Source organism: Dendrobates tinctorius, unplaced genomic scaffold, assembly GCF_039654945.1.
Source record: "Dendrobates tinctorius isolate UK_male_01 unplaced genomic scaffold, ASM3965494v1 ptg000129l, whole genome shotgun sequence".
Taxonomy (NCBI): Eukaryota; Metazoa; Chordata; class Amphibia; order Anura; family Dendrobatidae; genus Dendrobates; species Dendrobates tinctorius.
Window position 1 is genome coordinate 41815223 of NW_027361797.1, and position 26802 is coordinate 41842024.

At 45.4% G+C, this 26802-nt stretch overlaps 1 pseudogene; it reads right to left on the reverse strand.

Moving 5' to 3' along the window:
* LOC141047849 (uncharacterized) overlaps nt 1-26802 on the reverse strand; it is a 110186-nt pseudogene that overhangs the window by 10321 nt on the left and 73063 nt on the right.

Here is a 26802-nt window from a genome sequence, read left to right on the forward strand (position 1 = left end):
TTAAAGCGAACCGGTCAGCTGTTTTGGCCGATATAAGATGCGGCCACTGCCTTTCAGGGCTTATCTACAGTGTTCTACAGGGTGGGCCATTTATATGGATACACCTAAATAAAATGGGAATGGTTGGTGACATCAAATTCCTGTTTGTGGCACATTAGTATATGGGAGGGGGAAAACTTTTCAAGATGGGTGATGACTATGGTGGCCATTTTGAAGTCGGCCATTTTGGATCCAACTTTATTTTTTCCAATGGGAAGAGGGTCATGTTACATCAAACTTATTGAGAATTTCACAAGGAAACAATGTTGTGCTTGATTTTAACATAACTTTATTCTTTCATGAGTTATTTACAAGCTTATGACCACTTATAAAATGTGTTCAAAGTGCTGCCTATTGTGTTGGATTGTCAATGCAACCCTCTTCTCCCACTCTTGACGCACTGATAGCAACACCACAGAAGAAATGCTAGCACAGGCTTCCAGTATCCGTTGTTTCTTCTGCTGCACATCTCGTATCTTCACTGCATAGACAACTGCCTTCAGACGACCCCAAAGATAAAAGTCTAAGGGGGTGAGATCGGGAGACCTTGGGGGCCTTTCAACTGGCCCACGACGACCAATCCACTTTCCAGGAAACTGGTCATGTAGGAATGCTCAGACCTGACACCCATAATTGATGGTATGGTGTGGTATATGGGGTCCAAAGATAGTGGGGCCATTCTTCATCAATGGAAGCCTCAATGCCACTGAATATCTGAAATTGATATATGATGATGTGTTGCCCTCTTTACGCACTGAAGATGGCACGTTCCCTGAGATTTTCCAGCAAGATGGTGCACCCACCACATTTGTTCTGCGGTGTTGCTATCAGTGTGTTAAGAGTGGGAGAAGAGGGTTGTACTGACAATCCAACACAATGGGCAGCATTTTATAAGTGGTCATAAACTTGTAAATAACTCATGAAAAAATAAAGTGACTATGAGACAATTGTCTTAAAACAGTTTTTTTTTTTAATCTCCAGCTAGTTCAGTATATCAAATAGGTTACTTAAGTTATAGATTAATCCTGGAAAACACTAAACTAGATACTTTGCCAATGAGGTGTCACACGTCTTTGATAATCTATCATCCCAGTCTATTCTTATATCCATATTATAGATAACACAATATGTAATAAGAGCGGGTGTGTATTATATTTTCAGCCATATATAATTCTGTATTTTAGCTGAATGGGGAAATCTATGGCCAAAAAAACTGAGAAAACACATAACAAAAAAAGTCAAGCCTAAAATTGTCCGGTCTGGTGAATGAGGAGAATGTGACTCTTCTCTGCTCTATTTAATGGTGACTCCTCACTGGGTCACTTACCTATAGGAACGTCCTCTTTGGGGCAGTTACCTGTAGGAACGTCCCCTTTGCACCACTCCTCATCCCACACATCACTTTCTACTTTCTCCATTATGGCATCAGTATTGATAATCTTCAGATATTTGCCTGGATGTCAAAGCTGTGAAAGTAATAATGTAAAAGTCACAGACAGAAGGAAAACTTACATGGAATGTTCTAGATGGAGGCTTTTACTACAAGCTCATGGGGCACCTGAGCCGCCAAAACATGCTGACATCTCCACCTCCTATATCACTGGGGCTGCCCTCAGTCAGTACGGCGGGGTGTAGTGATAGAAGCAGGCATCACTAAGTAACTGCATTATGGAAAAGTTATTTCCTTCATTACCCCTTAGTGACCGGGCCAAATTTTTGAATTCTAACCAATGTCACTTTATGGGGTAATAACTCAGGAATTATTGTTTTTTTCGTGGCACATTATGATTTATATTAATGATAAATTTAGGTTGATATTTTTTTAAAAATAAACACAAAACATATCAAAAATTTGACAAAAATGTAAAAAAAATTAGCAATTTTTTATAGATTGAAGTTTCCCTCCTGACTGCTTCAATGAAGCGAGCCTTTCATTACTACCAAAGCCGGGTAAAGACCCCCTTCTCCCTGCCTCGTACCGCCCAATCTCCCTTTTAAACCTATGGCCAACAGATTGCAATCTATAACAATATCCTCACCATGTCCCAAACTGGCTTTGTCCACGGCCGATCCATCACCTACAATATTAGAACGGCATTAGCCGCTGTTATTCATAGTCATCAAATCAAAGCTAAACGAAACATCTTGGTTAGCCTTGACGCCGGATAAGGCTTTTGACCGGGTATCTTGGTCCTACCTCATCCAAACTCTTAAATACAGAATGTTTGGATTCTCCTTTTTCAATTTTATCTGGACTATTTACACCACTCCTCAGTCCTCAATATGGCTCCATGGTATTCAGTCATCCCCTTTCTCAATTTTCAGAGGTACGAGGCAGGGATGTCCTTTATCCCCCTTATTGTTTAATATTGCCCTAGACCCTCTACTTAGATATCTGGAGATGATTCCTTCCTTTGAGGGAATTTGGATAGGCCACCTTACACAAGTCCTTGGCATTCGCCGATGACATACTAATCATGATAGCCAATCCTAAGGACTCCATTCCTTTCATAATGGGGGCTTTCCATGAGTTTGGAGAAATCTCAGGATTCCGCATGAATTTTAACAAATCTAAGGCTTTAGCTATCTTCAGGGATGCTCGACAAAAGTGTCCCTTCCCTTTTCCATTTCAGTGGGGGCATGGTTCTTTACGATATCTTGCCATTCTTCTACCCTCCAACCCACATACTATTTACAAACTTAATATTCGACCCTTAACATCTGCCATTACTCAGGAAATACAATCTTGGACATCTTTTAAATTATCTTTTGTGGGTAAATCTCACCTTATTAAAATGGTTTCCTTTCCTAAAATACTCTTCCCTTTACAAACGCTGCCTATTCTATTATATAAAGCTGACTATCAACTCCTAAGATTTTTCGACAATTTATATGGAGCTCGAGGGGGAGATCTAGGATCAGTATTTTCAAATAGCAACAGTCTAAATCTTTGGGGGGGGCCTCAATTTTCCAAAATTAAGATTGTATAGTGTTGCAGCCATTTTCAGACATTCTCTTGATTGGATTTGGGCCCATACTAAATTTACCAACACCCCATTGGCTGAAGCAATGTCTGGACCGATCAGTCTTCCTGCTTTACTCCATTTACAAAATAGAGTTCCCACTGCAATCAGGGATAATCCTCTGCTATGGTCCGTGGTATTGGCATGGCGTCATGCTAGAAGGATCAGCGGACTAGACCCTTATAGCTCAGTTTTCCTTCCCTTTCAAGGTATCCCTTTTTAGAACGTAGACCACCCCCAATTTACAGAGTGCTGGGGGAGAGAGGGTCCAGAGTAGTCTGCGATCTTCTGACAACTGCTCAATGTCCTCTTTCTCTGGAGGGTATTATTTCCAAATATTTAATCTTAGTGGGTAATATTTTTATTACTACTCAGATTAAGCATTACGTTGACTCGTTCTTCGGAGGCATACCAGACAGTGTCAGAACCTGTCCTCTACATCTCATCTCCCTTGGCGCTCGTGCAGGAGTTTATTCAGTAAGTCTCATCTATAAGATCAATCAAACCTTCTATTTCATGGTCAGATTCTTCACCAGGCCCGGGCAGATGGGTATCACAACTATCTAATTATAGACTGACTGATCTTTTGAAAGCCACTCTACGTTTAAACTCTTTATTGCCATATGACAGCTACTCAACTATGGCCCTCATGATTTTCCATAGGGCTCACATCTCCCCGGAGATCAAACCTAGGATGTCTCTATCGGCTAATCCCTCTTGTCCCAAACGTCTACACTCTCCATCTGACATCTTTCATTGTCTCTGGGATTGTCCGAAGATACAGGAGGTTTGGGATATGTTTCTTCGCCATTTCACTAACACCGTCAACATTCGCTTTACATTATCTCCGGAATGGGCGTTATTTAATATTCTCCCACGGGATCAACTATTTGGACTCTCTGCTCAGCAACGACATGTTTTAACTATTTGGCTACCTGCAAGAGTATTCTGCATTTGTGGACATAGGACGCAGCCCCTTCACTAAATCTAATTTCTTTGAAGGTAACATATTTCTTTAAAATGGATTGGATTGAGTCCATACTTCATAAAGAAAGTCATACTGAACCTTTTTTCCTCTCATGGTCCTCCTTTATTGATCTGCAGCCACTATCGGTGCATCAAGCATTACATGGCTGCTTTCTATTCACCGACTGGTATATGAGAGCGCTTATATCTGGTAACACACCTGTTAGGCTTACCTGATTACACCTGCAGGGTTTCAGACGTGCCTGGGGGGAGGGACTGACTGTTATACTGAATAACCACGTCTTCCTTTGAATCTTTCAAGCTACACTTTCTGGATATTGTTATGTCCTTCTTTGTCTTTATATGCTATGTGTGTTACTGATTCTTATCTTGTTTGCAGACGGTTATAAATATATATTTAAAAAATTTTTAGCAATTTTCAAAGTTTGAATGATTATTCCTTTAATCCAGATAGTCATACCACAGAAAAACAAGAATAAATAACATTTCCCTCATGTCTGCTTTACATCAGCACCATTTATAAAACGCTATTTAATTTTGTTAGCCTTTTAGGAGATTTAAAAATGTGGCATTAATTTTTCATTTTTTCAGGGAAATTTACAAAATTATTTTTTTTGCAGGCCCTATCCAGATTTGAATTGACTTTGGGGTCCTATATATTGGAAAAACCCCAAAAGTGATACCATTTTGAAAACATCACCCCGACATACTGAAAACTGCTGTCAGGTAGTTTATTAACCCTTCAGGTGATTTTAAGGAATTAATGCAAAATGGCATGACAGGAATGAAAAAGTGTATTTTTACCACCTAAATGTCGCTAACTTCTGAACAGGCCGCTATAGCCGGGAGGCTCTAAGGCCGCTATTTGGCCGTGAATTGCCATGGCAAAAATTAGGACCATACGATCATGATCTCAGGGTGCTGATGAGATTAAAGCGGAAGCGCCCACACTCTGTTAACCATTTATATGATGTTGTCACTACAGCCCCCGTATCACATAGCGAGATCGCTGTTGCGTCACCGATTTTGTGATCTCGCCTGCGATCTCGCTACGTGTGACACATAGCGGCGATCGGGCCCCAGCTGCAATGTCGCTGATCGTGCTCGAATGTCCTGGGCCATTTTTTGATCGCTGGTGTCCCGCTGGCCAGCATGCATCGCTGTGTATAACAGGGACAACGACGAACGACCTCAATACTACAGGTCTGAGAGACAGGGTCCCAACGACCTCATACCAAAAACGAAAAGGTAAACCGCAACCTACAAGCGTCAAAGTCTTTAAGACAGATTTATGAAGGCGCACGTCAAAACCAGGGAGTCCATCCTGGACTGGAGCAAGTTCCATAGCAATAGATAAAAAAGACAGCGCCTCAGACAGTGGTGAAAAAAAAGCCTTACATTTTATTCTGCCTCCTGTGGCGACGTTTCGGTCCGAAGACTTTCTTCAAGCTTGAAAAAGGATTTCGGACCGAAACGTCGCCACAGGAGGCAGAATAAAACGTAAGGCTTTTTTTCACCACTGTCTGAGGCGCTGTCTTTTTTATCTATTGCTAGGGTCCCAACGACCGTCGTATCGTTCCGTATCGTTGCTGCGTCGCTGTTGAGATCTGACTGTTTGACATCTCACCAGCGAACTCGTAGCGACGCACCAGCGATCCCTACAGGTCGCATCATTGTCGGGATCGCTGGTGCGTCGCCAAGTGTGACCGTACCCTAAGGGGGTAAACAGATATGGACGGTGCCAACACTGATTGTCGCTGATACAGCAAGTTGTCAGCTATAGCAGGGTTCCCCAACTCCAGTCCTCAAGGCCCACCAACAGGTCATGTTTTCAGGATTTCCTTTGTATTGCACAGGTGAAGCAATTATCACCTGAGCAAATACTAAGGAAATCCTGAACACATGATCTGTTGGTGGGCCTTGAGGACTGGAGTTGGGGAACCCTGAGCTATAGTGTACAGCCGACAGCTGCTGGGTTGTCACCTGTATGGGGATGCTAGTCTCATATCTCAGGTCAGTAAAAAGACGTATTAAAGGGATAAATGCACTAGCATTTTTATTTTTACATTATTTAAGCAATGTTTTGTCTGGAGATGTTGTATTTTTGGGATACATGCTCTTTTTTGTGAGGTTGGAAGCATTTTTTTTTATGGTATTCATTTCTGATATAAATGTCATGTTAGAATAGTTGTCCACCCATTTTTTAATATTTACATGAAGCCCAGTATGGTTTGTAGCACATTTGTCAAACTCTGACTTGGGGGCAAAATCTATCCGGCAGGGTGATTATATTTGGCCCACGATGTTCGCACCCCCCCCTCCCCCCTTCCCGGCATCACTCCAACTATTCAGCATCCCGGATTCTGATACAGCTGAAGGTAATAATGAATGAGGGATCTCAGCCATAATTCTCCTGCGTCTGATGGCTCAGCGCAGCGGGTGCGATAACATCACTATTCCGCTCCAGCTGTGCGGAGCAGTGAAGCGCTTCAGAGTACTCGCTGTCGAGTCTGGAGCACTGGGGGGAGCGGAGTATTTTAATTTTTGATGTGGGGTCCATTAGGCCATATGGAGTACTTCTTGGGGCCATTATACTGTATGGAGGGATAAAAAAAAAATCCAAAAAGAAAAAATAGGACCAAAGAGCAGTAAATAAAATACGCCTCACATTCTTGTCCTTTATAGTAGCTACGGCACAAGAGGTCCTTGAGATTCTTATTTCTCCGATACGTAATAGAGGGTAGTGAATTGGTACTTTCAGTCAAAATATAATAAGCCAATATATCTCCTGTCCACATTTCAGCAAGGTTGCTTTGACACTATATGTGTAAGGGACGGCGGAACGCACTATACATAAATAATAGGAAGTGCATTCGCCGCGCGGGGTCCACTGTGCAGTAGGTGTAACAACCGCTGCTGAGTAATGGCAGACTCGCTATATGGCAGTATACTGCGCTCGGGTTAAACGTCACCCGAAGTGCGCAGAGCAAACTCTGTTAAACTCACAGAGGCGCTTTAGTATAAATAAAGCATAAACGCCGTGCCTGTTAGCTTCACAGGTCTTAGCTGGCATGCACACACGGTATATGGTCACAGCACACGGCCCAAGGCAGAGGTCGGTGTCAGTCATGACCTACCGTGCGTGCAGCGTCGCAACCGCGGACGCTGGTAAGTGCTGCTAATTGCAGCGCGGCAGTAACTACTGCCGCTGTACGACAGTGCCGTGAGGCATAACACTATCGGACGCTAGTGTAGCGGTGCGGTATGCACTGTGGCGTATGGCTTGCCACTGACTATAACTCTAACTCCCTAACCACATACGTAATATTCAGAGGGAAGGGGTTTCAAAGGAGTCAGTCACCAGAATCATACATCCGTCACCATTCACGCATAGCAAGTATAGTCTACATTAGCGCATGGCCGAGCGGCCATGCGGGCCTTTTATAGCCATGCGCTTCCGGGACCTTCCAGACCTCTGAGATGGGCCAATCAGATCAGGAGAAGGACCTGAGCAAGTGACCCCGATCTCCACTGGGAGATCATCTCATGGGCATGCCCAGTAGCGCGGCGAGAGGACTTAGCCTCTGGAGTGGTTTCCTGCAAAGCAGGTTGCGCTACCATTGCTGGTCCAGAGGTGGCAGCAACGTCCAGACCCAGAGAGCTGGTCTGAGCAGGGAGCCTGGATCGCCGAGATTGCCGTGCAGGTCCCTGAGTGGTCGGAAAGGAATGACTCTTCCCCTGGTTTCTCCGATTTCCTCTTTTCAGCTGCAACGGCCAAAACCCAGTGATCGTTGAGCTCGCGGAGACTCTTCACTTATCCCAGAAGGCACTGGGAATATGCAAATGATCTCCTCAAGACTCTTCCCCTGGTTTCTCCGATTTCCTCTTTTCAGCTGCAACGGCCAAAACCCAGTGATCGTTGAGCTCGCGGAGACTCTTCACTTATCCCAGAAGGCACTGGGAATATGCAAATGATCTCCTCAAGACTCTTCCCCTGGTTTTCACTCCATACTCAACCCGAAAAGGTCCCACAAGTTCATCTTTGATGATACCAGCCCATACCAGTACCCCACCTCCACCTTGCTGGCATCTGAGTCGGAGTGGAGCTCTCTGCCCTTTACTGATCCAGCCTCGGGCCCATCCATCTGGCCAATCAAGAGTTGCTCTCATTTCATCAGTCCATAAAACCTTAGAAAAATCAGTCTTGAGATATTTCTTGGCCCAGTCTTGACGTTTTATCTTATGTTTCCTGTTCAAAGGTGGTTGTTTTTCAGCCTTCCTTACCTTGGCCATGTCCCTGAGTATGGCACACCTTGTGCTTTGTGATACTCCAGTAACGTTGCAGCTCTGAAATATGGCAAAACTGGTGGCAAATGGCATCTTGGCAGCTTCACGCTTGACTTTCCTCAATTCATGGGCAGTTATTTTGCGCCTTTTTTTTATGAACACGCTTCTTGCGACCCTGTTGGCTATTTGCAAGGAAACGCTTGATTGTTCGGTGATCACACTTCAAAGGTTTGGCAATTTCAAGACTGCTGCATCCCTCTACAAGACATCTCACAATTTTTGACTTTTCAGAGTCCGTCAAATCTCTCTTCTGACCCATTTTGCCAAAGGAAAGGAAGTTGCCTAATAATCAACACCCTATATAAGGTGTGCTTAATGTCATTAGTCCACACCCCTCCTCATTACAGAGATGAAAATCACCTGATTTACAGAATTGGCCGTTGGCTTTCAAGCCTATACAGCTTGGAGTAGGACAACATGCATAAAAAGGATGATGTGATCAAAATACTTTTACCCAATAATTCTGCACGCAGTGTACTATATCCACCATGACAGCAGTTCATGGGTTAGAGTCTCTATCCCCAGGATACACAGGCATCACTTGTGCTATACAAAACTAACACAAAGCTTCCCCAACAAGTTTCGCCCAACATTCTTCCTCAGAGGGTTGGGGCTATACAATTTTTATAGAGCATATAATAGTGAGATTACACAGGCATTATACTGTTGGGTGTTTTTTAATTTATATAACACTTTTTTTTAACAAAGTATAATAAAATCCATGTTTTAATGCATCTCTTAATTAGGGCTTATTTACCCTCTGTTTAATTTGGTATTATGAATTTGCCATCCCTATGGACCCCATATAATGCTACATACAGAATAATGGCCCCATATAATGCTCCATACAGAATGGCCCCATATAATGCTCCATACAGAATAATGGCCCCCATATAATGCTCCATACAGTATAATGGCCCCCATATAATGCTCCATACAGAATAATGGCCCCCATATAATGCTCCATACAGAATAATGGCCCCCATATAATGCTCCATACAGAATAATGGCCCCCATATAATGCTCCATACAGAATAATGGCCCCATATAATGCTCCATACAGAATAATGGGCCCCATATATTGCTCCATACAGTATAATGGCCCCCATATAATGCTCCATACAGAATAATGGCCCCCATATAATGCTCCATACAGAATAATGGCCCCCATATAATGCTCCATACAGAATAATGGCCCCCATATAATGCTCCATACAGAATAATGGGCCCCATATAATGCACCATACAGAATAATGGGCCCCATATAATGCTCCATACAGAATAATGGGCCCATATAATGCTCCATACAGAATAATGGCCCCATATAATGCTCCATACAGAATAATGGGCCCCATATAATGCTCCATACAGAATAATGGCCCCCATATAATGCTCCATACAGAATAATGGCCCCATATAATGCTCCATACAGAATAATGGGCCCCATATAATGCTCCATACAGAATAATGGGCCCCATATAATGCTCCATACAGAATAATGACCCCCATATAATGCTCCATACAGAATAATGGGCCCATATAATGCTCCATACAGAATAATGGCCCCATATAATGCTCCATACAGAATAATGGCCCCATATAATGCTCCATACAGAATAATCCAAATCCTCCTTTCTCCCCGTTGCGCTCCCCGCTGCCAGTGCTCCAGAGTCCACTGCTCCGGTCAGGTCTCCTCAGCATATTCTACGTTCTGACTCTGTGACGTCTCAGCAGAGACCGCGCTGTATTGACAACAACGTGACCTCTGCACTGAGACGTCACAGATAGAATGACGCTAAGCAGACTGGAGCAGCGGACACAGCGCGCTGGCATCGGATTCGGGCCCCCCAACCTGTAGTGCACCGAGTCCCAGATCATCAGCTCAGCTAGCCGGCAGCAGGAAGGTCTGCAGCAGAATTCCGCCATTTTCTGCCACCGCCCTTCAGGCTCCCACATGACTCCTCTAGTCTTCTTCCGGGACAGCTCCTGCTTGCACTGCACATGGCAGCCTTTTTAGCGCAGGCACAGTACACACTTCAGGGGGGGGGAAGGAAATTCACTGGACGGCAGAGACAAGCATCAGGTTTTTATGGATGGTCCGTAAATTTACAGACGGATGGGAACTATGACCTCGATGTAAGATCAATAATTGAGCCGCATCTCTGCCAGCAGATGATGGGTGTGATATTCAGGAATCATCTGCCTCTAACACTGAAAACTAGAAACAAGCAGCTCCCCCTCTATATGAGGACGATTCTCCGTACAGTGGGAGCCGCTCTGACTACACTCCATGCTGCACAGATCCAAAGGAAAGAAATCCAGGAATAAAAGAGGAATTTATCCCAGTGCGGATAAAAAGTGACCGACATCTTCAATGCCATCCAGCAACAGAGTATAAATTCCCCACACATTCCTGACTATACACCAGTCCTTAAAAGAGGCATTCCCATCTCCAAGACCCTATCCCAATATATAGGAAGTGTAAGAATAATATTAACGAATACCTCCAATTACAAATGTGGTACAGTTCTTCTGATTAGCTATGTCGCAGGGCATTGCAGTAGCTTAGGTATCCATGGTCATGACCACTAACACCTCACTACATGAGGGGCCGTAACCATGGATACCTCCACTACTGCAATGCCTGCACATGCGGTATGCCCTGCACACAGCTAATCAGAAGAACTATCCTACAGCAGCTGTAATTGGAGGTATCAGCTAATATCCTTCCATATGGGGCCAGGCTCTCGGAGCTGGGAATCCCCTATAATCAGTCTCCAGCCCTCCATATGGAGAATACATTCCTAGCAGATGGCCGCAGCATATGGGGCACAGAATACACTATGACAATGGGAAATCTCACTAGAAACAGCACAAATCCCCGCTAATATCCGATCACAGCTGTGAGGACAGGACTGCAGCTTAGATGGCGCTTATTCCGTGCGGCATTTCCTTGGGCGACATTCACACTCTGCTCAATCCAGGCGCCAATCTAGTGTGAGCCGCGCTGTGTAGTGGGGAGCTCCAGGCCAGCCAGGAGGCCCGGGCACTGGCCCCAGCACGGCCCCTATACAGCCGGGCAGGATTGTGCTGCAGCCCCCAGGGGAGAGCTCCGGCCTCACGCCCGCCCGCTCAGCATTATCACATCATATGGTGACGAGAAACAGAAAACCCACCCGGAGCCCCAGAAGGCGCCACACATAAATCTCACCGTGACCGAGCAGTCACCGACTAGAGCGGAGGTGATTGCTTGAGGGAATGACGTCACCGGAAGAGGCGGGGCCTGCCTCACTCCTGTGAAGACACAATAGCAGGAAGTAGCGTTGTGCTGAGGCTGCTGGGAAAGAGAAGAGAAGCGGGAAACGAGGGGCTGCGCTATGGAGCCTGTGAGGAGAGGACTGAGGGGCTGCGCTATGGAGCCTGTACAGATGGGAATGAGGACAGAGGACTCGGTGTGAGGCTCTGAGGACGTGTTCTGGAAAGGGGTTTATGCTGCTTGAGAGGAGCTGTATAGGGAAGATGATGAGGAGGGGAATGGGGGGGAATGGGGGATGATGATGAGGGGAGTGGGGGGATCATACATATTGGTTTGCTGCAAGGTGAATGGGGTGCTGTAACTCCCTTGTACATGAAATAGAAATAAACAGCTTCCCCAAGCTCCAGGTGCACAGAATCCCTGGGACCAAATGTAGACAAAATATGAAGAAAATCACAAAATTTAATGAAAAAGATAAAAAATGAAAACACACGAAATGCGTTTCTATGCCGTCTCTGCAATTTATCATGTTTTCAATTTGTATCTATTTTCCAATAAATGTAGCAATTTCCAAGAAGTTGGATTTTTATATTTGTAAATCTCAGTGGTTTGTCGCCAAGTGGGTGATGTCGCTCTCGTGAGGCTGCATGTTGGTGGGGCTGTGGGGGGGCTGATGTCGCTCTCGTGAGGCTGCGTGTTGGTGGGGCTGTGGGGGGGGGGTGATGTCGCTCTCGTGAGGCTGCATGTTGGTGGGGCTGTGGGGGGGCTGATGTCGCTCTCGTGAGGCTGCGTGTTGGTGGGGATGGGGGGGGTGATGTCGCTCTCGTGAGGCTGCATGTTGGTGGGGCTGTGGGGGGGTGATGTCGCTCTCGTGAGGCTGTATGTTGGTGGGGCTGTGGGGGGGTGATGTCGCTCTCGTGAGGCTGTGGGGGGGTGATGTCGCTCTCGTGAGGCTGTATGTTGGTGGGGCTGTGGGGGGGTGATGTCGCTCTCGTGAGGCTGTATGTTGGTGGGGCTGTGGGGGGGTGATGTCGCTCTCGTGAGGCTGCATGTTGGTGGGGCTGTGGGGGGGTGATGTCGCTCTCGTGAGGCTGTATGTTGGTGGGGCTGTGGGGGGGTGATGTCGCTCTCGTGAGGCTGTATGTTGGTGGGGTTGTGGGGGGGGTGATGTCGCTCTCGTGGGGCTGTGGGGGGGTGATGTCGCTCTCGTGAGGCTGCATGTTGGTGGGGCTGTGGGGGGGTGATGTCGCTGGTGAGGCTGCATGTTGGTGGGGCTGTGGGGGGGTGATGTTGCTCTCGTGAGGCTGCATGTTGGGGCTGTGGGGGGGTGATGTTGCTCTCGTGAGGCTGCATGTTGGGGCTGTGGGGGGGTGATGTTGCTCTCGTGAGGCTGCATGTTGGGGCTGTGGGGGGGTAATGTCGCTCTCGTGAGGCTGCATGTTGGGGCTGTGGGGGGGTAATGTCGCTCTCGTGAGGCTGCATGTTGGTGGGGCTGTGGGGGGGTGCTGTCGCTCTCGTGAGGCTGCATGTTGGTGGGGCTGTGGGGGGGTGCTGTCACTCACATGCTCTTTGTTTGTTAGGCCTCTTTCACACTTCCGTTTTTTACAATCAGTCACAATCCGCCATGTTTTGAAAAAAAACGGATCCTCAATTTTTTTTTGAGGATCCGTTTTTTTCCCATTGACTTGCATTAATGGCGGATTGTGACGGATTGCTGTCCGTTGCATCCGTTTTTTGTGAGGATCCGCCAAAAGTTGCTGTCCGTCACCATCCTCAAAAATTTCAAAACGGAGCTTGTAACGTTTTTTTCTCTGGCGGATCCTGCAAACACTGATTTAACCCGAATTTCTTTCTGGGTGCTGGACAAAAAAAATCTCTCTCCTCTCTCTCGCAACAAAAGAAGTATGGCAGGGGAGTGGATTAGGGTAGTGGGGATGGGGTGTTGGGGGCAAAATTTGGGGAGTGATTGTCCATTTGGAGGTCTTTAGTTCCTCTCATCTTATGACATGTGGTGACATATTGGGCGGCGACCTCCACCATTGATTCTTCTTCCCCCAGTAGGATGCAGAGTTTCCTCTCCTCGTCCATGGATGGGAAGTCTGGGGTATGGGTGGTAAGTTTCTGGAAGTGGGAGTCCCTCACTGCTGAGTATTTGTTGCAGTGCAGCAGGAAATGCACCTCATCTTCCAGAGCCCCGTGCTGGCACAGTCTGTTCTCTCGCGGCTTGTATGTCTGTTGGTGCCTCCCTGTTTCCACCTCTAGGTTGTGGGCGCTTAATCTGTATATACTCAGGGTCTGCCTGTCTTTGGGGTGGCGTAGCCTTTCCAGGTATGGAGCCAGTGTGTAGTCCCTCCGCAGTGACCGGTAGATGGTGAGTTTCTGGGAGTTCTCCAATTCACTCTTCCAACCCTCTATGTATTGCATCTTGCAGCTCTCTGAGATCTCTTTTATTTGGGCTTTAGTTAGGGTGTGTTGCTGACTTTGGTTGAGCTGGCTGCCGAGGTTCCTGGCTTGCTCTTGGCTCTGGCTCTCTCTCTCGCCAGCGATTCCTTTAAATTTCTTCATTTTCAGGATCCGTCTGAAAACGGATCCTGTGCCATCCGTTCACATCATTTTAGAACGGATCTGCTTGTCCGCCTTTTTGGCGGATTATAACTGATGCAAAAAACTGAAGTGTGAAAGAGGCCTTACTTATCTCTAACGTGGCTTAGTTCTCCATATTGTTTTGTAAAATTTATTGTTATAGACTTGTATGTATAAATATATTTATGTTTTTCTCTTTTTTGTTACTTATTTGTGTTTTTAATAAAACTTTGAGAACTATGGGCTGAATTTTCATTTCTATATTTCTAAAGCTTTGGGTATGTTTCACATGTTGCAATTTGTTGGGGAAACAATCTGCAGTAGACCAGCACTAAATTATTCAGATCTCACCGACCATTTATTTCCTGTCCTCAGCAGCACTTAGCATATTTTTCTGTCTAGAAGAGGCAATGTTTACCCCCAAATTTGGGAGGAAAATTGGGGTGTATCTTATAGTCTGAACATAGCTTATGGGGGGCACAGTTGTGGAGTGGTGGCACAGGAGGCAGGGTCCCTGCTGCAGGAAGCCAGCAGCAGAAATGGGGCGAGGCTGAAGGACCTCAGCTAAGATCCCAATCTGTGCATGCGCTGCCTGAGGCGGCCGCTTTCCTGAAGCCCGACCACTTCTTCCAACCCAGGACCCGCAGCCTTGCAGCGCTGGGACACCTTCTCCTCCCACCCAGGGCTTGCAGCACCGTCCCACTGCCGCCGGCTTTGTGCAGCACGGACTCTGCCTCCTGTGACCCCAATCCACCGCTCCCCATGTTAGCTACCGTAAATACGGACTGTAAGATCCTCATTTTATTAATTTTTTTTTCCTCACCAAAATTTGGGATGCCTCTTATAGTTCCAAAAATACAGTGAATTAAAAAAAAAATGATAATCACTTATGTAACCAATTTCTCAGGTCCCAGCGGTGTTTCTCGGTGTACGTTGACCTTCTGTGGCCACTTACCATTCTCTGTGGCCCATACAGCCTGGTCCGTTTTAGAAGTCGTATAGCACAACATTTTTTTATGGATGTTTATTAACCTCTTCACGACATATCACATACTATCCCGTCCATGTGCCCTGGGCCTTAATGCCCATGGACGGGATAGTACGTCATAGCAGCTGATGGCGGCCGGGTGTCAGCTGATTATCACAGACGGCTCCCAGCACATTAACCCCTGGCACACTGATCAAACATGATAGCAGTGTACCGGGGGGGCGTAGGTAAGAATCGCGGGGAGAGGGCTCCCTACCTGCTGCCCCGAGCCCCTCAGCAACGCGATGTGCTCGCGTTGCTCCGAGAGTCTCCTTCCTGCAGGCCTCCAGATCCAAGATGGAGGCAGGAGCCTTCCGGGTCCTGCAGGGAGGTGGCTTCTCAGTGCCTGCTGAGAGCAGGCGCTGAGAAGCCACCTGCCGTGCCTGTCAGATCGTTGATCTGACACAGTGCATTGCAAAGTGTCAGATCAGCGATCTGACTTTATATGGTAATGTCCCCCCCCCCCCCCCCCCCCGGGACAATGTAATAAAGTAAAAAGAAAAAAAATGTAAAAATAATTTTTAAATAATGAAAAAATTCCCTAATACTTTTTTTGTAAATAAAAAAAAAAAACAATAGAAGAAGACATATTAGGTATCGCCACATCTGTAACGGCCCGCCCTATAAAACTGTCCCACTAGTTAACCCCTTTAGTGAACCCCTTCAAACAAAGGCGAAAAACAATGATTTATCATCATACCACTGAACAATATGTACAATAACACGCAATCAAAAAGACGGATATAAATAAACATAGTACCTCTGAAAACGTCATCTTGTCCCGCAAAAAATGAGCCACCATACAGCGTCATCAGCGAAAAAATAAAGTTATAGCTCGCAGAATAAAGATGCAAAAATAATTATTTTTGTATGTAAAATTGTTTTTATTGTATTAAAGCGCCAAAACGTAAAAAATAATATAAATAAGGTATCGCTGTAATCGTACTGACCCGAAGAATAAAACTGCTTTATCAATTTTACCACATATGGAACGGTGTAAACGCACCCCCCCAAAGAAATTCATGAATTGCTGGTTTTTGTTCATTCTGCTTCCCAAAAATCGGAATAAAAAGCGATTAAAAAAAAATCATGTGCCCAAAAATGGTACCAATAAAAACGTCAACTTGTCCCGCAAAAAACAAGATCTCACATGACTGTGGGTCAAAATATGGAAAAACTATAGCTCTCAAAATGTGGTGATGCAAAAGCTATTTTTGCAATAAAAAAAAGTTTTAGCGTCTGACAGCTGCCAAAAGTAAAAACCCGCCATAAATAGTAAATCAAACCCCCCTTTATCACCCCCTTATTTAGGGAAAAATAATAACATTTAAAAGTATTTATTTGAATTTTCCCGTTAGGGTTGGGATTAGGGTTAGGAGTGTGTTGGGGTTAGGGTTGGAGTTAGAATTGGGGGTTTCCATGGTTCAGGCACATTCAAAATATTCCCTTAAAAAAATGATGTAAAAATAAATCGCTGGTCAACTTTTAACCCTTAACTTCCTAACAGAAAAGATTTTGGTTCCAAAATTGTGCTGATGTAAAGTAAACATGTGGGAAATGTTTTTGTGTGCCGTATCTCTGTGATTTAAGGGCATGAAAATTCAAAGTTGGATAATTGGGAAATTTTCAAAATTTTTGCCAAATTTCCATTTTTTTCACAAATAAACGCAAGTTATATCAATGAAATTTTACCACTAACATGAGGTACAATATGTCACGAGAAAACAGTGTCGGAATCACCGGGATCCATGGAAGCGTTCCAGAGTTATTACCTCATAAAAGGACAGTGGTCAGAATTGTAAAAATTGGCCCGGTCATTAACGTGCAAACCACCCTTGGGGTTAAAGGGCCATCAGATGCTGACGGTCTGACTGCGGGTGCCCCCACTGCTCCATAGCACATACTCTGGCAGAGGTCACACTACATATTTTGCAGAGGGTAAAAATAACATATTTTACAGAGGGGTAAAAATACTCTTAATTTTGAAGAGTGTTTTTAGCCAAGAAGGACATAATTTGCAGTAACTCAAATCTATGTACACAGTATACATTAGACCTGGGCAGAGTGCAGCATGCAGGAGATCCAGCCCTCTGGCTGTTCCTGTCTGGCCTGTGGACTGAGGCAGCCAAAGGGCCTGAAAATTGTGGCCCACGGGCTGCACCATGCAATTGCTTTCTCGGTGACCATGTTTGCCAACTGTCCAGAAATTCCAGGACAGTCTATGAAAACATGGCAATTTTTTGCACTGTCTGTAAAGATGATTTATATATATTTTTTTGTTAATCTGAAGAAACTTATGCAGGTAACTAATGACTAATTCTCATAATTTTATAGTGAATGCAGCTATTGTCTTCATATCATAATTATGGATTGTAGATATTTACTATTTACATCCAGAATGATTTTTCAGTGTGTCCATATAATTTTTTTTGCCTGTCTGATTTTTTAATTGGCTGTCCGTAAAAAAATAAAAAGTCAAGTTGGCGACCCTACCGGTGTCCCAATATATGGTGGAGGAGGCAACCCTACCAGTGTCCCAATATATGGTGGAGGAGGCAACCCTACCAGTGTCCCAATATATGGTGGAGGAGGCAACCCTACTGGTGTCCCAATGTATGGTGGAGGAGGCAACACTATCGGTGTCCCAATATAAGGTGGAGGAGGCAACCTTACCGGTGTCCCAATATATGGTGGAGGAGGAAACCCTACCGGTGTCCCAATATATGGTGGAGGAGGCAACCCTACCGTTGTTCCAATATATGCAGGAGGAGGCAACACTATCGGTGTCCCAATATAAGGTGGAGGAGGCAACCTTACCGGTGTCCCAATATATGGTGGAGGAGGTAACCCTACCAGTGTCTCAATATATGGTGGAGGAGTCAACCCTGCCTGCGTGAATCTATTGGAGGAGAAGGCAGTTGGCTCATCCCACTATTCGGCACAAGCAACTGAAAGAAGACGCGATGATGTCACTACATTGCATCTGCTGTGCGGATTGTGCGTGCAGACACAATGTAGTGACAGGTGCAGAGCAGCAAGAGAATGGGACCAAGGTATTTTTTGTGTATGGGGTCTCATCGGTATATGGGGGTGTGTGAGTGTATATAAGTGGCTATGTGTGTGAAGACTCATACTATACAGAGGGCTGTGATGAACATAACACTTCCTGGGGTGTTGCGTGGGATTATACTGTGTATAGGGCCCATGAGAACCATTATACCATATGTCGGGTGCTGTGAGGACAGTCATACCGTGTGCGGCTGTCTGTAAGGACCGTCCTGTGTGTGGGGGGGCTGTGAGTACTATCATTACGGTCTATGGGGGTATACGGGTGCCATTACTATGTGTGGGGGACTGTGATGAACATCAAACAATGTATGGGGGTGCTGTGAGATCCATCATACTGTGAGGCCATCATACTGTCTGTGTGGGGCCATCAAATTATGTTGGTGAGCGCATCAGAAGGGTTAATAAACTTCTTGAATGTAGTTTTGAGGACTTTGAGGTGTGCAGTTTTTAGAATGGTGTCACAGGATATTTTCTGTCAAATAGGACCTCCAAAGTCACTTCCAATGTGATGTGGTCTCTGAAAAAAATTTTTTGTAAATTTTGTTGTAAAAATTTGAAATTGCTGGTCAGCTTTTAATCCTTGTAACTTACTAACAAAAAATGTTTTAAAAATGATACAGATGCAAAGTATACATGTGGGAAACGTTATTTATTAACTATTTTGTGTGACATAACGCTCTGATTTAGTCAAATTTCCGTTATTTTCACAAATAAACGCAAGTCATATCAAATAAATTTTACCACTATCATGAAGTACAATATGTCAAGAAAAAAACAATCTCAGAATCAGTGGGATACGTTGAAGCGTTCAAGAGTTATAACCACATAAAGTGATTTAAAAAATTTGGCCTGGTCATTAAGGTCAAAATTGGCTTGGTCACTAAGGTGTTAAATAATTTAAAAAACGTGTGGGACCCCTCTATTCTTGATAACCAGCCATGATAAAACTGACAGCTGAGAGGTTCAGCCCGCAGCGGTCAGTTTTGCCTGGCTGGTTATCAAAAATACAGGGGAACCCATGCCATTTTTAAATAATTTTTGTTATCTGTTTATAGCATAGGCGCCGGCTGATGAATACTCCCATGAGTCGCTGCCTGTTCTCACTGTTGTTAGTGGCAACAGGCGTAGGCTGATGGGAGTAGTAGTCCCATCAATAGATGCCTGTGACTGGAAGGAAGTTGTCAACTTCGGAGAGGTGACGGATATTGTTGTTTATTTTTGATTGTTTACAGGGGACAAATGCTTTAGGGGATTAGGTGTTAAGGAGAGTCTAATGTGATTTTTGTCATTTTATTCTTAATTTTTCCTCTTGAATACAACTCTCACCATTGTCCCCTGCTCGCACTCATCGCGGACAGAGCAGGAGATAATGATGAGAGCTGGCTTCAGCACCCGGTGATGGGGAGCAGTGCGAACAGTACCGCTAATTCCCAGGCACCGGTATGTGCTTGTTTTTTAATAGCAACATGGGCCACAAACCGTCCCGCACATGTGCACACTGATGACACTCGGATGACATTTTTGTATCATCAGTGTGATATGTAGCGATACCTGTGAATCAGCGGTACTGTTCACGCTGTTCCCCGGGATCGGGTGCTGAAGACAGCTCACATCATTTTCCCCTGCTCTGAAGGCCATTAGCGCGAGCGGGGTACATCATTGTTGAGCGTTTTATTCAACTGCTACCAGTGACAGCAGGTTTTAGCTAATGGGAGTATTAATCAGCTGGAACCTGCGCTATAAATAAATAATAATAAAAACCGCTTAGGGACCCCTCTATTCTTGTTAACCAGCCTTGCTAAATGTGATAGCTGAAGGTTGCAGCCTGTAGCTGTCAGTTTTACCTGGCTGGATATCAAAAATACAGGGGAACCTCTGCCATTTTAAAAAAAAAATATTTATTGATGGTGCAGGCCCCAGCTGATTAATATTACCATCAGCCGTCGCCTGCTCTCACTGTTATCAGTCCCCTGCTCGCACTGATCGCTGTGTGAGCAGGGGACAATGATGTGAGCGGTCTTCAGCACCCGGCCCCGGGAAACAGCGCGAGCAGTAACGCTGTTTACCAGGCGCCAGTACGAGTGATGCTGATGCGGCACATGGGTGACATACGGTTGCCACACGTATGAAACACACGGACATGTGGACCCTGATATCTCCGGTACTGTTTTTTTCAGTACCGGGAATATCAGGACTTGTGAAAGCCGTAATTATATTTCTTCGGACATCGCAATAAAATGTAACACGTGATGATCAAAATATCGTATCTACTCCAAATGGTATATATAAAAAGATTGGCTTAGGACACAAAAAGCAAACCCATCACATAGCTATGTTGAGGGAAAAATAAAAAAAAAGCTATGGTTCTTGGAAAATGAGAGGAAAAAACTAAAGTAAGTCCCTCAGTCGGGAAGGTGTCAATGAATATAAGAGGAAGATAATAAATGGCACAAAGTGAAAAGTTGCATACAAGTTTGTTAAAATAAAAGGAAGTAAACCAGAAACTGATCACTTACATTTTGTGTTTAGGATCCACAGGAAGCAGAAACTGGGACAAGTCTTCAATTCAACTGACCCCAAGAAATGACCAGCATCCAAAAGTCTTACATGCATTTTTAAGACCTGGTCTATTGTTGCTCACCCCCCATCCTGTGATGTCACCTTCAGGTGGGGTGGGGGGTGTGTGTGAAGAGCTCTTTATGTTGATGTATCCACCCACCTGTGGGTTGTGATGTGTAACTTCAAAGAAAAGCAATTCCCAGACCAACTGTGCAATGAAAAACCAGTCCACACAGGATTCCTCCACAATAGTTGTGCTGGGACACCTTGTGTCTATAATTTTGTGCTTCAGGAGGCCTAGAACCAGAGTCTTCTCACTCACAATAGTGACTCTTAGGGTACTGTCACACTTAGCGATGTACCAGCGATCCCGACCAGCGATATGACGCTGTCAGGATCGCTGGTGCATCGCTAAGTGGTCGCTAGTGAGCTGCCACACAGGCAGATCTCACCAGCGACATCGCTGGGGACGGGGGTCGCTACTTACCTGTCACACCAGGCGATCCTGCGTCCTCCCGCCCGGCTCCACGCGTCGCTCGTCGTCACAGCAGGAAGCGCCACAGGAAGCTGACGACGAGATACAGTCCAGCCAGTTCTTGCGCTATCAGCAATAAGCAGCGGGGGAGCGGGTTGTAGGTAAGTATCAGACACAGCGATATCGCTAGCAATATCGCTATAACGTCACTAGTTATAGCGATATTGCTAGAGATATCTCTTAGTGTGACATGCCCTTTACATATCAACTCTTTGATGTTTATTCCATTAACATATCCAAAGCCCATGGACTATCCCCCAGACCTCATGTAGGAATACTATTGTCAGGTCAGTGCTGGGACACCCTGATGAGTCTATGGCTTTGTGCTGAAGGAGGCCTGGAGCCAGTGTCTTCTCCAGTGGGGAAAAAAGTATTTAGTCAGCCACCAATTGTGCAAGTTCTCCCACTTAAGATTATTATTATTATTATTATTTATTGTTATAGCGCCATTTATTCCATGGCGCTTTACATGTAAGGAGGGGTATACATAATAAAAACAAGTACAATAATGTTAAACAATACAAGTCATAACTGGTACAGGAGGAGAGAGGACCCTGCCCGCGAAGGCTCACAATCTACAAGGGATGGGTGAAAATAGAGTAGGCGAAGATAGAGCTGGTCGTGCAGCGGTTTGGTCGATCGGTGGTTACTGCAAGTTGTAGGCTTGTCGGAGGAGGTGGGTCTTCAGGCTCTTTTTGAAGGTTTCGATGGTAGGTGAGAGTCTGATATGTTGTGGTAGAGAGTTCCAGAGCAGGGGTGATGCGCGAGAGGAATCTTGTATGCGATTGTGGGAAGAGGAGATAAGAGGGGAGTAGAGAAGGAGATCTTGTGAGGATCGGAGGTTGCGTGCAGGAAAGTACCGGGAGACGAGGTCACAGATGTATGGAGGAGACAGGTTGTGGATGGCTTTGTATGTCATGGTTAGGGTTTTGTACTGGAGTCTCTGGGCAATGGGGAGCCAGTGAAGGGATTGACAGAGGGGAGAAGCTGGGGAATAACGGGGGGACAGGTGGATTAGTTGGGCAGCAGAGTATAGAATAGATTGGAGGGGTGCGAGAGTGAGGGGAGGCCACAGAGCAGGAGGTTGCAGTAGTCAAGGCGAGAGATTATGAGGGCATGGACTAGGGTTTTTGCAGATTTTTGGTTGAGGAATGAACGGATTCATGAAATATTTTTGAGTTGAAGTCGGCAGGAAGTGGAAAGGGCTTGGATATGTGGTTTGAAGGAGAGATCAGCGTCAAGGATTACCCCGAGGCAGCGAGCTTGTGGGACTGGGGAGAGTGGGCAGCCATTTACTGTAATGGATAGGTTTGTTGGGGGGGTCACGTGAGATGGGGGAAAGATGATGAATTCTGTTTTGTCCATGTTAAGTTTCAGAAATCTAGCAGAGAAGGATGAAATAGTGGACAGACATTGAGGGATTCTGGTTAGTAGGGAGGTGATATCTGGTCCAGAGATGTAGATCTGTGTGTCATCAGCATAGAGATGATACTGAAATCCATGAGATTCTATGAGCTGTCCCAGGCCAAAGGTGTAAATGGAGAAGAGCAGGGGTCCTAGGACTGAACCTTGTGGGACTCCGACAGATAGGGGGCGAGGTGAGGATGTGGTGTGTGAGTGGGAGACGCTGAATGTCCGGTCTGTTAGGTATGATGAGATCCAGGATAGGGCCAGGTTAAGAGGTCATTGGTGACCTTAGTAAGGGCAGTTTCAGTGGAGTGGTGTGACCGGAAGCCAGATTGTAAGCGGTCGAAGAGGGAGCAAGAAGAGAGATGGGAGGACAGTTCAAGGTAGACGTGTTGTTCCAGTAGCTTGGAGGCACAGGGGAGAAGTGATACAGGGCGATAGCTAGATACAGAGGATGGGTCAAGATGAGAGAGGCCTGTAATTGACATCATAGGTAGACCACAACTATGAAAGACAAAATGAGAAAACAAATCCAGAAAATCACCTTGTCTGATTTGGCAAGATTTATTTTGCAAATTATGGTGGAAAAAAGTATTTGGTCATTAACAAAAGTTCAACTCAACATTTTGTTATATATCCTTTGTTGGCAATGACAGAGGTCAAACGTATTCTGTAAGTCTACACAAGGTTGGCACACACTGTTGGTGCTATGTTGGCCCATTCCTCCATGCAGATCTCCTCTAGAGCAGTGTTGTTTTGGGCCTGTCGCTGGGCAACACGGACTTTCAAATCTCTCCAAAGGTTTTCCACGGGGTTGAGATCTGGAGACTGGCTAGGCCACACCAGGACCTTTATATGCTTCTTACAAAGCCACTCCTTCATTGCCCTGGCGGTGTGCTTGGGATCATTATCATGCTGTAAGACCCATCCACTTTTCATCTTCAATGCCTTTGCTGATGAAAGGAGGTTTGCACTTAAAATCTCATGATACATGGCCCCATTCATTCTTTTATCTACTCGGATCAGTCGTCCTGGTCCCTTTGCAGAGACACAGCCCCAATGCATAATATTGCCAACCCTATGCTTCACAGTAGGTACTGTATGGTGTTCTGTGGATGCAACTCAGCATTCTGTATCCTCCAAACATGACGAGTTTTGATTCTACCAAACAATTCTACTTTGGTTTCATCAGATCATATGATATTCTCCTAATACTCTTCTGGATAATCCAAATGCTCTCTAGCAAACTTCAGACTGGCCCGGACATGTACTGGCTTAAGCAGGGGGACACGTCTGGCGCTGCAGGATCTGAGTCCCTGGCGGCGTAGTGTTTTACTGTCCACAGCTGTCGCTCACACCAATCCCTAGGTTTATAGAGAAGGCTACGTGGCATACTCTACTTGTTCAGGGTACAGAAATATGAATCCACTCCAATAAATTTAGTCAAAAAATTTGGCACTCCGGAATATGATGCAAATAGATTTATTTCACAGAGTGTCCATTGTGTTGCAAGAAAATATTTTTGACGTTTCGGCCCAAAGGCCTTCCTCAGAACTACAGAAAGATATTACAATAAGTGTATTATAATACAGAAATCCAAGAAGTATCATTTCTCCTTGCGGAGAATGACATGCTAAGCATGTCGAGGTGAGGAGACTTAAAGCCGCAATGCTCCTCTGGGAAATATGCTAATTATGCAAATTGTCTCTTCAGAGAGGAAGAGGACTAGAACTCTAGTGCCACCTATTGGAGGTAGCAATCCTAAAAGTCAATGTTGACCCTTTAACCAGCCTAGTTACATGACTTCCTCTCTGAAGAGACAATTTGCATAATTAGCATATTTCCCAGAGGAGCATTGCAGCTTTAAGTCTCCTCACCTCGACATGCTTAGCATGTCATTCTCCGCAAGGAGAAATGATACTTCTTGGATATCGGTCAGACGCCTCTCTCACAGCCAAACCAGATCTCCCACTTTGCACTGATGAGGGGCAGTACCCCGAAACACAGTGTCTGCAAATGGAGATTCTGGCTTGGCTTTTATCCTAAGTCATGTAACTAGGCTCGTTAAAGGGTCAACATTGACTTTTAGGATTGCTACCTCCAATAGGTGGCACTAGAGTTCTAGTATTGATCATGTGCATAGCACTTCAGGATTCCCATTGACATTTGCTGGTATAAGGAATCCCTAGCATTTGGAGGCCAATTCTGCTCAGATAAAGTGCAGCAAAATTCAAAATTGCACTGTGTGCACACAGCCTTGCTAGAAGAAGATGTGAATGGTTAACTTTTACTGGTTTCATGGAGTCATCTGGCACACTACATTTTCCATCACCCATTCCCACATTCTCCTTTGCGAGTTCATTCAGATATTTTCTACTAGTAGATTGCATCCGAGTGTCACCTCCAGTAGGAGTATACGTCCGAAAATGATGCACATCAGAGCCAAGTTGACTCTTTTGCACCCTTATAGTCTATGGCCCTGTCAGTGCCTATGTCTAAATCCTGTTCTGCAGGGGTTCGGATAGAGCCCCAAAATTCTGCTAGAATGCAATGTGAAAGAGGCCTAATAATCTTTACAGTAGATGATCATATGGAATTAGTTTACAAAATACTTATTAAAGAGGTTACCTTGGGTAGAATGTTTGGCCACTTTTCCTTATTACCAATAGATAAGTTAAGGGTCTCGCCGCCAGGTTTGGTCTTCAAAACGGAGATTGGAAAATATTATTTGATCCACTCTTTGTCATATCCTAAAGGGGTATCGGTAAATGATGATATTGATGAATTCTTGTGAAATGCTTCTTACACATCACTTGATGAAGCAGTTTAACTGTGTAACAACCCTGCCGGCATCACTTCGTGGCCTCCCATCCCCACCTACCTTACTCACTACTCCGGGCCATGCTGTGAGTTCTGTCTGCTGCTGGCTCCATGCTGTGTGCCTCTTGCCTCCTGCACACTCTCTGCATACTTCCTGGCTGGGTACATAGGGGGCAGCGCCGACACTCTCTGGTCCTTATACAATCAGTGTGGACCTGCCCATGATGTTCCCAGCCAATTACCAAGAGGCCTCTAGTATTTAGGGCAGCTCCACCCGGTGAAAGCTGCCTGAGCAACGCCTTTACTCAGTCAATGTGTTGCTGCTGAGTTGCCAGGTCCTGTCTCTGCCTGCTCTGGGGGCATCATACCCAGATCTGTTTCTGTGTGCTTTGTGTCACGTTTTCTGCCTACCAGGAGGCAGAATATCTTGGTCTCTGTATCCCTTTCCCTTGGGCATTTCTCATTCCACCCACCAGGAGGCAGAATATCCTGGTCTGTGTCCTTGTTCCTGTGCACTGACTCGTTCCTTGCTTTCTCTGAACTCTGTCCTATACCTGTGTCCGTCTTATCCCTGTCTCAGTGCCTTGCTCCGTACGTAGCCTAGTGTTATGATTGAGTCACCGTAGGAGGCAAAAATAGAAATGCTAGCTAAGTCCAGAAAACCAGAGAAGTTGGCAGCTATCGGATTGCAGACCCCTGAACCTATCAACACAACTAGCAGTAGCCGTGGGGGGCTCCTACGATGCCCTAGGCCCCTCGATCACAGCCGGAGGACTACATAGCCTAAAGACAGAAAGGGAAATCTAAACTGCCCCAGAGCAGACCCCAAAGTAAAAGGCAGCCCCCCACATATAATGACGGTGAAGCAAGAAGAAAGAACAAAACACAGACTGAAAGATAGACTGAGCAAAGATGGGGCCCACGCTAGCTTAGATAGGAAAGGACAGGAAGGCTGCTGTCTGCAATCCGTGAAAAACCCTATGAAAATAAGAGCCAACAAACTGACAGTAAAAAAGGCCCTGAAGACGCTAGGCTTCAAAAAAGCTATGTCAGTACTCAGGAATATTCTGAAGACAGCGCAACAGGCAAAAGGAGATTCAGCTCACCCCAGCAGGGAATGGCAGAATCCAGAAAAGCAAGGAAAACAAAA